This window comes from Pristiophorus japonicus, chromosome 9, assembly GCF_044704955.1.
Source record: "Pristiophorus japonicus isolate sPriJap1 chromosome 9, sPriJap1.hap1, whole genome shotgun sequence".
Classification (NCBI taxonomy): domain Eukaryota; kingdom Metazoa; phylum Chordata; class Chondrichthyes; family Pristiophoridae; genus Pristiophorus; species Pristiophorus japonicus.
This window is the reverse complement of record NC_091985.1, coordinates 197258790-197277030: the sequence shown is the minus strand read 5'-3', so window position 1 is coordinate 197277030 and position 18241 is coordinate 197258790.

Genomic DNA, 18241 nt, shown 5'->3' with positions numbered 1-18241 from the left:
GGAGGCCCATTCAGCCCCTCGACCCTGTTGCACTGGAACAGTAGGAGATCCATTCAACCTCCGCAAGCCTACTCCAAAAGAAACAAGAGGAGGTCCATTCAGCCCCTTGAGCCTGTTACATAGGAACAGGAGGAGGCCATTTAGCCCATCAAGCCTGTTACATAGGAACAGGAGGAGGTCCATTCAGCCCCTTGAGCCTGTTACATAGGAACAGGAGGAGGCCATTCAGCCCATCAAGCCTGTTACATAGGAACAGGAGGAGGCCATTCAGCCCCTCGAGCCTGTTACACAGGAACAGGAGGAGGCCATTCAGCCCCTCGGGCCTTATAGAGGAACAGGAGGAAGCCATTCAGCCCCTCGAGCTTTACACAGGAACAAGAGGAAGCCATTCAACCCCTTGAGCCTGTTACACAGGAACAGGAGGAGGCCATTAGGCCCCTCGAGCCTTACACAGGTACAGGAGGAGGCCATTCAGCCCCTCGAGCCTGTTACACAGGAACAGGAGGAGGCCATTCAGCCCCTCGAGCCTTATAGAGGAACAGGAGGAAGCCATTCAGCCCCTCGAGCTTTACACAGGAACAAGAGGAGGCCATTCAGCCCCTCGAGCCTGTTACACAGGAACAGGAGGAGGCCATTAGGCCCCTCGAGCCTTACACAGGTGCAGGAGGAGGCCATTCAGCCCCTCGAGCCTGTTACACAGGAACTGGAGGAGGCCATTCAGCCCCTCGAGACTTACACAGGAACAGGAGGAAGCCATTCAGCCCCTCGAGCCTATTACACAGGAACAGGAAGAGCCCATTCAGCCCTTCGAGCCTATTACATAGGAATAAGAGGCTGCCCATTCAGCCCCTCGAGCCTGTTACACAGGAACAGGAGGAGGACCATTCAGCCCCTCGAGCGTGTTACACAAATTCCACCAGATCATGGCTGGTCTGTGCCTCAACTCCATTTCCCCGCCTGAGCTGTACATCCCTGGAAACCCTTACCTGACAAAAATCCATCTCTCCCAACCTTGAACACTTCCAGTTGAGCCCCAACATCCACAGCCTTTTGCGGGATAGGGGTCGAGATTACCACTGCTGTGTTTCCTGACGACATCCCTGAATGGCCTGGCTCTAATTTTGAGCTTATCTCCCCTTGTTGTGCACTCGCCCCACCAGACAAATAGTTTCTCACTATCTCTCCTTTAGACATTTATACTGATCACCGCTCAATCTTCTGAACTCAAAGGAATACAAGCCAGGTTTGTGCAAATTATCGACAGGACTTAACGCTTTTCAGCCCCCAGTATCATTCTGCTGAATCTGTGTTGTCCTGATCCCCCGCTCCCCATCGCCCCCTCCAAGGCCAACATCTTCTTCCTGGGCCTGAAACACAAAGTAATTAATTGGCTGGACAAAGACAGACTTGAGTTTACACAGCCCGTTACCACCACCTCAGGAAGTCCCAAAGCGAACGTAGTACTTGTTGTGAAGTACTGCCATGTTGTATTGTAGTAAACACAGGATCCAATTTGTGCACAGCCTCCGACAGTGCAGATTTATCCCTCAATCAACATCGTCAAAACAGATTCTCTGGTCATTATCACATTGCAGTTTGTGGGAGCTCGCTGTGTGCAAATTGTCTGCAATGTTTCCTACATTGCAACAGGGACAACACTCCAAAAAAGTACTTCATTGGCTGCACAAGGGCTTTGGGTCATGAAAGGCACTATGTAAATGCAAGTCAGTCTTTTCTCTTTTATAGAAATGCAAGTTGTTGTTGTAGTGAGTGGATGTGATACATTTATTGACCACAAGAGGGAGCTAGAGCCCATGTTGCGCCTTGTGTCTCAATTGGCCGACAGACACTGGTCAGACAGAGAACTTGCCCGTATACACTGCCCCTCACCACCTCAGGAAGTCCCAAAGCGCTTCACAGCCAATAAAGTATTATTCAAGTGTTACATGGGAACAGGAGGAGGCCCATTCAGCCCCTCAAACCTGTTACACAGGAACAGAAGTGTCATGTATTCAACCAGCATTGTAACCCATGTCTAATCTGACCTAAGTTTTACACCGTGAGAACAATGACCACTAGGTGGTGAACTTGTGGGAGACACTCCTAACCTGGACCTTCAGTCATAAAAGGGGAAGCTCCACCCACTTCCATCACTTGAGTGCGAAGGAATAAAGGATAGGTCACAGACTGACCTTCTCTCAAGCATGGGCCTCGTGTGCATTTGTACTGTATAGCAAGGATGTATCAATGGCGACGAGAAACTCGGATTTAAACCATGCGAGCATGGCCACTAGCAGAACTGACGAGAGGTACTGTGTTAAGGAATGGTTGGGACAGAGATTCAACATTGTTAAAGCAGCACACAGTTCTCCAGGCAGACAAGGGCAGTCGGGCATGCCCCAACATGTAGTCGAATCAAGAGGGGGAGTTCGACAGAGACAATCGCAAGCTGAACAGCGATTCACGCCATTGCAAGGGACAATGCGACCAGTAATGGGGCCATCAACACCTGTTAATGGTGCATTCAAGGACAATAACAGGGGCAGTCAGGGACGATTGACTGGCAAGGGACCTTTTATTTCCAACAGCAGCTCATGTTGGAGGCTGGAGGCACACACTCAGCCGGAGCTTGCAGAGATGAGCAAAATACCTGCAGAAATTGCAGAAATGGACACTGGGGGAAATCGCTGGAAGCTGAAGTTCAGCGAGTTCATATGGAGCACGTATACATTTCATACACCAGGACGTCACCAATAATGATGAAAGTGCTCCTCAATGGCATCCCAGTATCCATGGAGCTAGACACTGGGGCCAGCCAGTCCCTGATGGGTATCAAACAGTTCGAAAAGTTGTGGGCGTCCAAGACCAGGAGGCCAAAATTATCGCCGATTGACGCACAGCTACGGACATACACAAAGCAGATCATTCCGGTGCTAGGCAGCGCCACGGTAGTCGTGACCCACAAAGATTCGGAGAACAGGTTGCCACTCTGGATTGTCCCAGGGGACGGTCCTGCACTACTGGGGAGGAATTGGCTTGCTGTCATGAACTGGAAATGGGACGATGTCAATACAATTTCCTCTGTGGAGCGAGTATCATGCTTACAGATCCTGGACAAATTTGACTCATTATTTCAACCCGGCATTGGCACTTTCATGGGGGCCAAGGTAGTAATTCATATTAACCCGGACGCCAGGCCAGTACACCACAAGGCCAGAGCGGTGCCGTACGTGATGCAGGAAAAGATAGAAGGCGAATTGGACCGCCTGCTGAGGGAAGCCATCATCTCGCCAGTCGAATTCAGTGACTGGGCGAGCCCGATTGTGCCGGTGCTCAAGGCAGATGGGTCGGTCAGGATATGTGGAGATTATAAGGCCACCATCAATCGGGTGTCACTCCAAGACCAGTACCCGCTACCGAGAGCGGAGGACCTCTTTGCGACGCTATCCAGTGGCAAACTTTTTTCAAAATTGGACCTGACCTCAGCTTACATGACCCAGGAGCTGGCGAGTGAGTCGAAGAAGCTGACCACCATCACAACACACAAGGGGTTGTTTGAGTACAACAGATGTCCGTTCGGGATTCGCTTGGCCGCCGCGATCTTCCAACGAAATATGGAAAGCCTCCTCAAATCGATTCCAGGGACAATGCTTTTTCAAGACCACATCCTCATCACGGGTTACGATACTGAAGAACACCTCCACAACCTGGAGGAGGTGATACGCAGACTGGACCGGGTAGGGCTGCGACTGAAAAAGGCGAAGTGCGTCTTCCTAGCTCCAGAGGTAGAATTCCTGGGGATGAGGGTAGCAGCAGACGGGATCAGCCCTACTGCGTCCAAGACGGAAGCGATCCAGGGAGCACCCAGACCCCGTAACACGACGGAGCTGCGTTCATTCCTGGGGCTCCTGAACTATTTTGGCAACTTTCTTCCCAAATTGAGCACTCTGCTAGAGCCACTACACGTGCTCCTACGCAAAGGTTGTGAATGGGTCTGGGGGCGCAGCCAGGAAAGGGCTTTTAATAGAGCACGCAATTTGTTATGTTCCAACAATCTGCTAACGCTATATGACCCATGTAAGAAACTTGTGTTAACGTGCGATGCGTCGTCCTATGGGGTCGGGTGTGTGTTGCAGCATGCCAATGCCAAGGGTCAGTTACAGCCGGTAGCTTATGCCTCCAGGAGTCTGTCCCAGGCAGAAAGGGGCTACGGGATGGTAGAAAAGGAGGTGCTCGCATGTGTATATGCCGTAAAGAAAATGCACCAGTACCTGTTTGGCAGGAAATTTGAGCTGGAGACAGATCACAAACCCCTAATGTCCCTTTTGGCCGACAACAAGGCCATAAATGCAAACGCATCGGCCCGCATACAGAGGTGGGCACTCACGTTAGCCGCCTATGACTACACAATTCGTCACAGACCGGGCACCGAAAACTGCGCTGATGCACTCAGCAGGCTCCCACTAGTTACCACTGATGGGGCTACTGAGCATGGTGCTGAGATTGTCATGGTTGTTGAAGCTTTCGGAAGCGAAGGCTCACCCGTGACAGCCCGTCAGATTAAAGTCTGGACAAATTGAGACCCGCTATTGTCTCTCGTTAAGAAATGTGTCCTGAATGGGGACTGGGCAGCCACGTACAGGGCATGCCCTGAGGAAATTAAACCATTTCACAGGCGCAGGGATGAACTCTCGATTCAGGCCGATTACCTACTGTGGGATAACTGCGTAGTCATGCCCCAGATGGGCAGAGAGGTGTTCATCAGAGAACTCCACAATGAGCACCCGGGCATTGTCATGATGAAGGCAATTGCCAGGTCACACGTTTGGTGGCCAGGGATAGATGCAGACCTGGAACTTTGTGTTCGCAGGTGCAACACGTGTGCCCAGCTGTGCAATGCACCCAGGGAAGCCCCCTTTAGCCCCTGGCCATGGCCCACCAAGCCTTGGTCACGCATCCATGTGGACTACGCAGGTCCTTTCATGGGGAAAATGTTTTTGGTTGTAGTAGACGCCTACTCCAAATGGATCGAGTGTGACATTTTAAATTCAAGCACATCCTCTGCCACGGTAGAAAGTCTACGGGCAATGTTTGCCGCCCACGGTCTACCAGACATCTTGGTCAGCGACAATGGCCCGTGCTTCACGAGCACTGAATTCCAGGACTTCATGGCAGGCAATGGAATTAACCATGTCAGAACAGCACCGTTCAAGCCGGCCTCAAACGGCCAGGCAGAATGAGCAGTGCAGATAATCAAACAGGGGATGCTCAGATTCCAAGGGGGTTCCCTCCAAACCCGCTTATCACGCCTCCTGTTGGCCTATAGATCCCGACCACACTCGCTCACAGGGGTTCCACCCGCAGAACTGCTAATGAAAAGGACGCTCAAAACCCGGTTATCCCTTATACACACCACCATGAAAGAAATTGTCGAGAGCAGGCGCCAGACACAATATGACTTCCATGACAGGAATGTGAGGGCGCGATGTATTGATGTAAATGACCCTGTTTTTGTCCTCAACTACGCTGCAGGGCCCAAATGGCTCACAGGCACTGTGGTTGCCAAAGAGGGAAATAGGATTCTGGTAGTTAAACTTACCAATGGACAAATCTGCCGCAAACATGTGGATCAAACAAAAAGGAGGTTCAGCAACCCCATAGAAGAAGCAAAGGAAGAACACGATATAGAGTTCACTCCTCCACAGGTAACCGAACACAGGAACCAAAGGGAAGAGAGCCCAGTCACTGTGGGCAGTCTGGATAGGCCTGAGGCACCGCAAACAGCAGACACTCAGGCCAGCGCCCAACAACCGGAGCCCCAACTCAGACGCTCTACAAGGGAGCGTAAATCACCAGAGAGACTCAACCTGTGATCCCAATAAGATTTTGGCGGCGGAGGTGATGTCATGTATTCAACCAGCATTGTAACCCATGTATAATCTGACCTAAGTTGTACACTGTGAGAACAATGACCACAAGGTGGTGAACTTGTGGGAGACACTCCTAACCTGGACCTTCAGATATAAAAGGGGAAGCTCCACCCACTTCCATCACTTGAGTGCTAAGGAATAAAGGACAGGTCACAGACTGACCTTCTCTCAAGCATGGGCCTCGTGTGCATTTGTACTGTATAGCAAGGACGTATCAAAAAGGAGGCCCATTCAGCTCCTTGAGCCTGTTATATATGAACAGGAGGAGGCCCATTCAGCCCCACAAACCTATGACACAGGAACAGGAGGAGGCCCATTCAGCCCTTCGAGCCTATTGCATAGGAACAGGAGGAGACCCATTCAGCCCCTCGAGCCTGCTACACAGGAACAGGAGGAGGCCCATTCAGCCCCTCGAGCCTGTTACACCAATTCCACCAGATCATGGCTGATCTGTGCCTCAACTCCCTTTACAGGCCTGAGCTGTACATCGCTGGAAACCATGACCCAACAAAAATCCATCTCTCCCAACCTTGAACGCTTCAAGTTGAGCCCCAACATCCACAGCCTTTTGCGGGATAGGGGTCGAGATTACCACTGCTGTGTTTCCTGACCACATCCCTGAACGGCCTGGCTCTAATTTTGAGCTTATCTCCCCTTGTTGTGCACTCGGCCCACCAGACAAATAGTTTCTCACTATCTCTCCTTTAGACATTTATACTGATCACCGCTGAATCTTCTGAACTCAAAGGAATACAAGCCAGGTTTGTGCAAAATATCGCCAGGACTTAATGCTTTTCAGCCCCCGGTATCATTCTGCTGAATCTGTGCTGTCCTGCCCCCTCCTCTCCCCCTCCCCCGCTCCAAGGCCAACATCTCCTTCCTGGGCCTGAAACACAAAGTAATTCATTGGCTGGACAAAGAGAGACTTGAGTTTACACAGCCCGTTACCACCACCTCAGGACGTCCCAAAGTGAACATAGTACTTGTTGTGAAGTACTGCCATGTTGTATTGTAGTAAACACAGGATCCAATTTGTGCACAGCCTCCGACAGTGCAGATTTGTCCCTCAATCAACATCGTCAAAACAGAGTCTCTGGTCATTATCACATTGCAGTTTGTGGGAGCTCGCCGTGCGCAAATTGGCTGCAGTGTTTCCAACATTACAACACTGACAACACTCCAAAACAGGACTTTATTGGCTGTATACAGGTTTTGGGTCATGAAAGGCACTATGTAAATGCAAGTCAGTCTTTTCTCTTTTGTATAAATGCAAGTTGTTGTTGTAGTGAGTGTGTGTTGTGCAATGATTGACCAGAAGAGGGAGCAAGACCCCATGTAGAGCCTGGAGTCTCAATTGACCGACAGACACTGGTCAGACAGAGAACTTGCCCGTATACACTGCCCCTCACCACCTCAGGAAGTCCCAAAGCGCTTCACAGCCAATGAAGTATTATTCAAGTGTTAAATGGGAACAGGAGGAGGCCCATTCAGCCCCTCGAGCCTGTTACACAGGAACAGGAGGAGGCCCATTCAGACCCTGGAGCCTGTTACACAGGAACAGGAGGAGGCCCATTCAGCCCCTCGAGCCTGTTACACAGGAACAGGAGGAGGCTATTCAGCCCCTCGAGCCTGTTGCACTCGAACTTGGAAGAAGGGACCGAGTGTAAAGTAGTCAAATTTGCTGACGATACAAAGATGGGAGGAAAGGCAATGTGTGAGGACACAAATAATCGGCAAAAGGACATAGATTAAATGTGTGGGCAAAAATTTGGCAGATGGAGTATAATGTTGGAAAGTGAGAGGTCATGCACTTTGGCAGAAAAAAATCAAGGAGCAAGTTATTATTTTCATGGAGAAAGATTGCAAAGTGCTGCAGTACAGCGGGACCTGGGGGTACTTGTGCATGAAACACAAAAGGTTCGTATGCAGGTGCAGCAAGCGATCAGGTACCTTGGTCTTTATTACAAAGGGGATGCAGTATAAAAGCACGGAAGTTATATCGGGTATTGGTGAAGACACACCTGGAATACTGTGTGCAGATTTGATTTCCATATTTACGAAACGATATTCTTGCTTAGGAGGCAGTTCAGAGAAGCTTCACGAGCTTAATTCCAGAGAGGAGGGGGTTGCCTTATGAGGAAAGGTTGAGGAGGTTGGACCTCTACTCATTGGAATTCAGAAGAATGAGAGGTGATCTTATCGAAATGTAGCAGTTTATGAGGGGGCTTGACAAGGTGGATGCAGAGAGGATGTTTCCACTGATGGGGGAGACTAGAACTAGGGGGCATAATCTTAGAATAAGGGGCCACCCATTTACTACAGAGATGAGGAGAAATTTCTTCTTTCAGAGGGTTGTAAATCTGTGGAATTCGCTGCCTCAGAGAGCTGTGGAAGCTGGGACATTGTATAAATGTAAGACAGAAATAGAGAGTTTCTTAACCGACAAGGGGATAAGAGGTTATGGGGAGCGGGTAGAGAAGTGTAGCTGAGTCCATGATCGGATCAGCCATGATCTTATTGAATGGCGGAGCAAGCTCGAGGGGCTGAATGGCCGACTTCTGCTCCTATTTCTTCAGTTCTTAAGTTCTTACGAGTCAGTCATTGAGCTTCATGAGCCTGCTACTTCGGAACAGGAGGAGACCAATTTAGCCCCTCGAGCCTGTTACACAGGAACAGGAGGAGACCCATTCAGCCCCTTGAGCCTGTTACGTCAGAACAGGAGGAGGCCCATTCAGCCCCTCGAGCTTATTACACAGGAACAGGAGGAGGCCCATTCAGTCCCTCGAGCTTGTTACACAGGAACAGGAGGAGACCCACTCAGCCCCTCGAGCCTGTTACACAGGATCAGGTGGAGCCGATTCAGTCCCTCAAGCCTCTTACATCGGAACAGGAGGAGGCTATTAAACCCATCGAGACTGTTACACTCAAACAGGAGTAGGCCCATTAAACCTCCTCGAGCCTGTTACACAGAAACAGGAGGAGGCCATTCAGACCTTCGAGCTTGTTGGAAGGGAACAGGAAGCCCATTTAGCCCCTCCAGCCTGCTGCACAGGAACAGGAGACAGCCCATCCAGCCCCTGGAGCCTGTTGCACAGCAAAAGGAGGAGGGCCATTCAGCCCCGAACCTGTTACACAGGAACAGGAGGTGCCCATTCAGTCCCTGGAGCCTGTTGCACAGGAAAAAGAGGAGCCCATTCAGCCCCTGACTCTGTTGCATCGGAACATGATGAGGCCCATTTAGCTCCTCGAGCTTGTTACACAGGAACAGGAGGAGCCCATTCAGCCCCTCGATCTTGTTACACAGGAACAAGAGGAGGGCCATTCAGCACCGAACCTGTTACACAGGAACAGGAAGAGGCCCATTCAGTCACAAGACTGTTACACAGGAACAGAACGGGGTCCATTCAGCCCCTCGAATCCATTACACAAGAACAGGAGGAGGCCATTCAACCTATCGAGCATGGTACACAGGAACAGGATGAGGCCCATTCAGCCCCTCGAGCTTGTTACATGGGAACAGGAGGAGGACAATCAGCCCCTTGAGCTTGTTACACAAGAAAAGGAGGCGCATTTAGTCCCTCGAGCCTGTTGCATCGGAACAGGAGGAGGCCCATTCAACCCCTCGAGCCTGTTACATCGGAACAGGAGGAGGCCCATTCAGCCTCACGAGCCTGTTACACAGGCACAGGACGAGTCCCATTGAGACCCTCATGCCTGTTACACAGGAACAAGAGGAGGCCCATTCAGCCACAAAACTGTTACATACGAACAGGAGGAGGCCCATTCAGCCCCTCGAATCTGTTACACAAGAACAGGAGGAGGTGCATTTAGCCCCTCGAGCCTGTTACATTGGAACAGGAGGAGGCCCATTCAACCCCTCGAGCCTGTTGCACAGGAACAGTAGAGGAACCATTCAAAGAAACATAGAAACATCGAAAATACGTGCAGGATTAGGCCATTCGGCCCTTCGAGCCTGCACCACCATTCAATAAGATCATGGCTGATCATTCACCTCATTACCCCTTTCCTGCTTTTTCTCCATATCCCTTGATCCCTTGAGCTGTAAGGGCCATAACTAACTGCCTCTTGAATATATCTAATGAACTGGCATCAACAACTCTCTGCGGTAGAAAATTTCACAGGTTAACAACTCTCTAACTGAAGAAGTTTCTCCTCATCTCGGTCCTAAATGGCTTACCCCTTATCCGAAGACTGTGAACCCTGGTTCTGGACTTCGCCAACATCGGGAACATTCTTCCTGCATCGAACCTGTCCAGTCCCGTCGGAATTATATATGTTTCTATGAGATCCCCTCTCATTCTTCTAAACTCCAGTGAATACAAGCCCAGTCGATCCAGTCTCTCCTCATATGTCAGTCCTGCCATCCCTGGAATCAATCTGGTGAACCTTCGCTGCACTCCCTCAATAGCAAGAACGTCCTTCCTCAGATTAGGAGACCAAAACTGAACACAATATTCCAGATGAGGCCTCACCAAGGCCCTGTACAACTGCAGTAAGACCTCCCTGCTCCGATACTCAAATGCCCTAGCTATGAAGGCCAAAATGCCATTTGCCTTCTTCAAAGCCTGCTGCACCTGCATGCCAACCTTCAATGACTGATGTACCATGACACCCAGGTCTCGTTGCACCTCACCTTTTCTTAATCTGCCGCCATTCAGATAATATTCTGCCTTCATATTTTTGCAACAAAGTGGATAACCTCACATTTTCCACATTATATTGTATCTGCCATGTATTTGCCCACTCACCTAACATGTCCAAGTCATCCTGCAGCCTCTTAGCATCCTCCTCACAGCTCACACTGCCACCCGGCTTAGTGTCATCTGCAAACTTGGAGATATTACACTAAATTCCTTCATCTAAATCATTGATGTATATTGTAAATAGCTGGGGTCCCAGCACTGAACCCTGCGGCACCACACTAGTCACTGCCTCCCATTCCAAAAAGGACCCGTTTATCCGAACTCTCTGATTCCTGTCTGCCAACCAGTTGTCTATCCATGTCAATACATTACCTCCAATACCATGTGCTTTAATTTTACGCACCAATCTCTTGTGTGGGACCTTGTCAAAAGCCTGTTGAAAGTCCAAATACACCACATCCACTGGTTCTCCCTTGTCCACTCTGCTAGTTACATCCTCAAAAAATTCCAGAAGATTTGTCAAGCATGATTTCTGTTTCATAAATCCATGCTGACTTGGACCAATCCTGTCACTGCTTTCCAAATGCGCTGCTATTTCATCTTTAATAATTGATTCCAACATTTTCTCCACTACGGATGTCAGGCTAACTGGTCTATAATTACTGATTTTCTCACTCCCTCCTTTTTTAAAAAGTGGTGTTACATTAGCTACCCTCCAGTCCATAGAAACTGATCCAGAGTTGATAGACTGTTGGAAAATGATCACCAATGCATCCACTACTTCTAGGGCCACTTCCTTAAGTACTCTGGAATGCAGACTATCAGGCCCTGGGGATTTATCGGCCTTCCATCCCATCAATTTCCCCAACACAATTTCCTGACTAATAAGGATTTCCTTCAGTTCCTCCTTCCCGCAAGACCCTCGGTCCCCTCGTATTTCCGGAAGGATATTTGTGTCTTCCTTCGTGAAGACAGAATCAAAGTCTTTGTGCAATTGGTCTGCCATTTCTTTGTTCCACATTATAAATTCACCTGATTCTGACTGCAAGGGACCTATGTTTGTCTTCACTAATATTTTTCTCTTCACATATCTATAGAAGCTTTTGTAGTCAGTTCTTATGTTCCCAGCAAACTTCCTCTCATACTCTATTTTCCTGCTCCGAATTAAACCCTTTGTCCTCCTCTGCTGAATTCTAAATTTCTCCCAGTCCTCAGGTTTGCTGCTTTTTCTGGCCAATTTATATGCCTCTTCCTTGGATTTAACACTATCACTAATTTGCCTTGTTAGCCACGGTTCAGTCACCTTCCCCGTTTTACTTTTACTCCAGACAGGGCTGTACAATTGTTGAAGTTCATCCATGTGATCTTTAAATGTTTGCCATTGCCTATCCACCGTCAACCCTTTAAGTATCATTCGCCAGTCTATTCTAATCAATTCATGTCTCATACCATCGAAGTTACCTTTCCTTAAGTTCAGGACCCTAGTCTCTGAATTAACTGTGTCACTCTCCACCTTCATAAAGAATTCTACCATATTATGGTCACTCTTCCCCAAGGGGCCTCGCACAACAAGATTGCTAATTAGTCCTTTCTCGTAACATATCATCCAGTCTAGGATGGACAGCTCTCTAGTTGGTTCCTCAACATATTGGTCTAGAAAACCATCCCTAATACACTCCAGGAAATCCTTCTCCGCCGCACTGCTACCAGTTTGGTGAGTCCAATTTATATGTAGATTAAAGTCGCCCATGATAACTGCTGTACCTTTATTGCACGCATCCCTAATTTCTTCCCGCAAGACCCTCATTGATAGAGAACAGGAAGATTTAGCTCAGCTGGCTAACCAAAGGGGGACACTGGATAATTGTACTCTGAAGGGACTGACCAGAGTATACCCAGCAATTCCAGATTGCCAGATGGGTAGGACTACCGGGATAGGGATAGTCCTGATGATCCCTATAGCCACGCCGGACTCAGGGCCGTTCCCCCTATACCAACGAGAGAATATCGGAATAATCCGGGAAAATGTCTGCATACGCTACTACCTGACCACCACCTCTGCCGTTCGTCGAAACAACATACTTACCGGGATTTCCCTAGCAGATTGCAAGCAAAAGGGGGAAATCACAGTATGCCCTCACCCGGTGGGCAGAGGGGAGCGAGACGAGTGCGGGTTTAACCGAACCGACGGGTGTGTACTAGAAATAGTGCCCGCACACATGCACTTCGCGAGGGCAGGCTACGGAGGGAAGGGAAGATACTGCGTCTCTACTACTGAGCGTTCATTCCAGTATAATGACCTGCAGTGCCCTATACCACAGCCAAACTTTTGCTTTACACCACTACGACCTGTCGCGATCGGGCAAGCGCATATCACGCAGGTTAGGCGCCGGAAGTCCGAAGTTATTGAGGTAACCGATCAGCTCCATGATCATTTACAGGCTTATGATGAACCAGATCAGGTCCTTATCCCACATCTAACCGAAGTATTACGAGAGTTGAGGCTCAGAGTGGGTCAATCTGTAAAACTATATCACCAACTGCAAACTAAAATCAAAGTACTGGAAGAAGATACCGAGGTAGACTTACAAAGTCAGAGTTGGTGGAGAAAGGTCTGGGACTGGGGAATAAATGTGAACATCCACCCATGGATTCGAATAATTTCACATATACTGGTCGGGATACAATTGATCTTAGCAATAACATGGGGCGTAATGGCCTGCCAGGCATGCAGACACCACGCACAACGAAGACGGACAAATCACCGTTCCCCGGATACTAAACAAGCCTGTTTTATAAGGGGGCAGGAGGATTTGGCCTTTGTCAATTCGATTTAAGCAACCGGGACTCCTGAAACCGCGTGACTGGCCAGCACGTTGAGGCAGGGAGTACCGGGCCGTGCACAAAATCTAATAAAGGTCGAATGGTCGGTTAAAAGGGGACTAGGACTAGTCCCTTTACCGAAAGGGGGAGTTGTTGTAGGAGGTAGGCACCTTTAGAACATACCAGAATACTAGGCATTAGGCACCTGCTAGATATATCTAAATGCATATAAGTTTAAAGTGGACACACACATAAAATGGCTGCCCAGGCATGATGGGAAATCAGGTAGTCAAGCTGTGAACTGTTGAATGTTCAATGACCAAGCAATAACCCTGTGAGGCCCACTGTAGGAATGCCTGGGATGCGGGAAGACAGAGATAAGAAGGAAACCATCTCCTGTGAACAAGGTCATAAACCAATTAATTCCCCAGGAAGAAAGATAAGAGGGAAACCATCTCCTGTAAACAAGGTTATAAACCAATTATTTCTCCCAGATGAAAGAACTAGGGAGAGAACCTATAAAGTCATCGATCAGCCCAAGCTGACAATAACCGAACATATGGTTCCCGGGATAATAGGGGAATTCTATTGGGTTAAAAGAACCTATATGTAATCTATAATCGTTGTGATTGGCTTGTGTCCAGCCGTGATGGGCTGTGTAGCTGTAGTAAACTGTTTTGTAACTGTTGTGAAACATATAAAGGTGCATGTAACCCTTTGTTCTGTGGAGAGAAACCTGGATACGGTCCTGAGTTTTTCCTCCCCGCTGAGCGTAATAAAAGCTGCATCAGCATTGGAACCGACTCTGAGTGTTGAGTGATTCTTCTGAGAAAACACTAACGCTAACAGGTTTCGATAGTCTAGATTGGCAGAAACTGTTTCCAGCGGCAGGAGGGTCGGTAACCAGAGGACATGGATTTAAGATAATCAGCAAAACAACAGAGGGGGCGATGGGGAGAGTTTATTTAACACAGCGAGTTGTCGTGATCTGGAATGCACTGCCTGGGGATTTGCAGGATCCTGTGGAGACATCGTTGGTGATATTTCTCCAGCGACTTGAGGTGTCTGCTGTACATGGTCCACGTCTCTGTGCCATACAGGAGGGCCGGTATCACTGCAGCCCTGTAGACCATGAGCTTGGTGCCAGATTTGAGGTCCTGGTCTTCAAACACTCTCTTCCTCAGGCGACCGAAGGCTGCGCTGGCACACTGGAGGCGGTGTTGGAACTCGCCGTCTATGTCTTCCCTTGCTGATAGTAAGCTGCCGACGTATGGAAAGTGGTCCATGTTGTCCAGGGCCGCACCGAGGAACTTGATGACCGGGGGGCAGTGCTATGTGGTGGGGTCAGGTTGGCCAGTGATTACAACTACATGGAATCTACAGTGCACAAACAGGCCCTTCAACCCAATAACTATATGCCAGTGTCTATACTCCACGTAAGCCTTCTCCCACCCTCATTACCTCTTCTAACCCTGCCCCTACACCCTCCCCATATCCCTCTATTCCCTTCTTCCTCACTCGATAGAGTGAATATTCCTCTTTGTTCCCTTGAGTGTGAAGCATTGCATGGGAGGGGGGAGCGAGCTCAAAGAGGGAGAGTTGGGTGGGGGGGGGGGGGGGGAATGGGCTAATCGGACGCCCTTAACGCAGTTTAAATTTCCAGCTGTAAAATCGGGCAGGTTGTGTTATAGGCGTGCGACTCTCTCACCGGCCAGCTCCACAAACTCTGTCGGATTTTCCGCCCTGTATTCCCCCCACCCCGGGTGATACATTACACCCAAGTACACCTGCACAGTTAAAAGAGGCAGGGGCCGAAATTCAGGGGCCGGATAAGGTCCGTTAACGGCGTTTTGCGGCAGCCATGCGGCGGAATCGTTTGGCCGCAACGTTGCAGTCCACTGGCGACCACGTCCGAATTTCAGCTCGGGGATTTTTCGGCCTGTCCCTACTTCCGCACCACTGCTGCCGACTGCTACAAGCGTGTAATCAAAGCGTGCACCGCCAATCTCCGTGTAACTGAAGTCCCTCAACCCCGGTACCATACTGGCCAATATCCCCTTAACCTTCTCTGCTCTAAGGAGAACAATCCCAGCTTCTCCAGTCTCTCCATGTAACTGAAGTCCCACATCCCCGGTACCATTCTGGTCAATCTCCCCTTAACCTTCTCTGCTCTAAGGAGAACAACCTCAGCTTCTCCAGTCTCTCCATGTAACTGAAGTCCCACATCCCCGGTACCATACTGGCCAATATCCCCTTAACCTTCTCTGCTCTAAGGAGAACAATCCCAGCTTCTCCAGTCTCCCCATGTAACTGAGGTCCCACATCCCCGGTACCATACTGGTCAATCTCCCCTTAACCTTCTCTGCTCTAAGGAGAACAACCCCAGCTTCTCCAGTCTCTCCATGTAACTGAAGTCCCACATCCCTGGTACCATTCTGGTCAATCTCCCCTTAACCTTCTCTGCTCTGAGGAGAACAACCCCAGCTTCTCCAGTCTCTCCATGTAACTGAAGTCCCTCAACCCCGGTACCATTCTGGCCAATCTCCCTTTAACCTTCAAGGGATACGATAGCATAATGATTATGTTACTGGCCTAGTAATCCAGGGACGTGATTGCAAATCCCACATCAGCTGGGGGAGTTTAGCTTCAATTAAGTAAATCTGGAATTAAAAAGCTAGTATCAGTAATGGTGACCATGAAACTGCCAGTTTGTCAGGAAAAACACAACTGGTTCACTCATGTCCCTGAGGGAAGGAAATCTGCCGTCCTGACCTGGTCTGACCTATAGGTGACTCCAGACCTACAGCAATGTGTTTGACTCTTAACTGCCCTCTGAAATGCCTGGCAAGCCGTCCGGTTGCATCAAACCGGTATGACAAAGTCAGCACTGTGGGAGCACTTGCACCATACGGACAACAGCGGTTCAAGAAGGTGGCTCACCAAGTCCAGATATCTGAATAAACTACCGATTATTCTTCAAAGGTGCGGGCATGGCTGCTGATGGATTTGATCGGTTATCTCATGGTCGTAGTGGATTTTGTCCTGCTATCCAAAAGCTTGATCGGGTTTTAAGCGGCTTCTCACCTTCTCGGGGCAATTAGGGATGGGCAATAAATGCCAGCCTTGCCAGCGGCACCTACATCCCGTGAAAGAATAGAAATAAACCTTCTCTGCTCCAATGGGACCAACTCCAGTTTCCCCAGGCTCTCCACGCATCTTAAGGGAAAGAAATTGGCTGAGATTGCGATCGTTTTTTTTTTGCGATATTTCACCCTCAGCAGCGAAGAAACGGTCGGCAGGAACTTCGGTGACCTTTTGTGGCAGTGTATTCCACGTCCCGCCGGGGAGAGGTGCGTCGATGTGCAAGACCCAAAATAGCGTTTTCACCCAAAATTTGTCTCTCTCTGCACCCGTATTCTGTGCCCAGAAGACCGGCAGGGAAAATCCATGTTGGTGCAGCCCTGCCAACAGCGATAAGTATGAAGCCATGCAAAAAAGACAAGTTAAAATTTTTAATTTTTTGTTCATTTTCAGCGACTTAGCAGGGAAGGGTTTTGTGAATTTTTTGTCGCTGTTTTCTCCAATTTTTTTTTGTTATTTTTCTCCCCTCCCAAGGGCCTCTCTCGCAGCGCTATCGGCCTCGGACTAAAGTTGCCGAAATTCGCGGTTTGCGCCGCGAGTCCTAATGCAATGCCGATTTTTACCGCTATGCAATTTAAGGGGCCCAAGCAATTGAAGGCACGGCCACCGATGGCTGACCAGTTATAATCAGGGGTGCTCAAGAGGGCTGAATTTGATGAGTGCAGGAATCTCGGGGGATTGTGGGGCTGGAGGAGATTACAGAGATAGGGAGGGGGGGCGAGGCCATGGAGGGATTTGTGAGCAAGGATGAGAATTTTGAAATTGAGGCGTTGCTTAACCAGGAACCAATGTAGGTCAGTGAGCACAGGGGGTGAAGGGTGATCGGGACTTGGTGCGAGTTAGGACACGGGGCAGCCGAGTTTTGGATCACCTCAAGTTTACGTCGGGTAGAATGTGGGAGGCCAGCCAGGAGTGCGTTGGAATAGTCAAGTCTAGAGGTAACAAAGGCATGGATGAGGGTTTCAGCAGCAGATGAGCTGAGGCACGGGGCAGAGGCAGGCGATGTTACAGAGGTGGAAATTGGCATTTTTAGTTATTGCGCGGATATTCAACGTCAAATACGATGCCTAGGTCGTGAACAGAGTGGTTCAGCCTCAGACAGATGCTCGGGAGAGGGATGGAGTCAGTGGCAGGGGAACGCAGTTTGTTGCGGACCGAAAACAATGGCTTCGGTCTTCCCAATATTTAATTGGAGAAAATTTCTGCTCATCCAGAACTAAATGTCGGACAAGCAGTCTGACAATTTAAATACCATGGAGGGGTCGAGAGATGAGGTGGTGAGGAAGAGCTGTGTGTCATCATGTGGAAAGTAAAGCTGTGAAAGTCTCTACCTGTGAACTCCCTCCCTGATACTCACTCTCTGTGAAACCCCCTCCCTGTGAAACTCACTCTGTGAAACTCACTCTGTGAAACCCCCTCCCTGTGAAACTCACTCCCTGTGAAACTCTCTCTGTGAAAACCCTCCCTGTGAAAACCCTCCCTGTGAAACTCACTCCCTGTGAAACTCACTCCCTGTGAAACCCCCTCCCTGTGACACTCACTCCCTGTGAAACCCTTTCCCTGTGACACTCACTCCCTGCCAAACTCACTCCCTGTGAAACTGACTCCCTGTGAAACTCACTCCCTGTGATACTCACTCCCTGTGAAACCCCCTCCCTGTGACACTCACTCCCTGTGAAACCC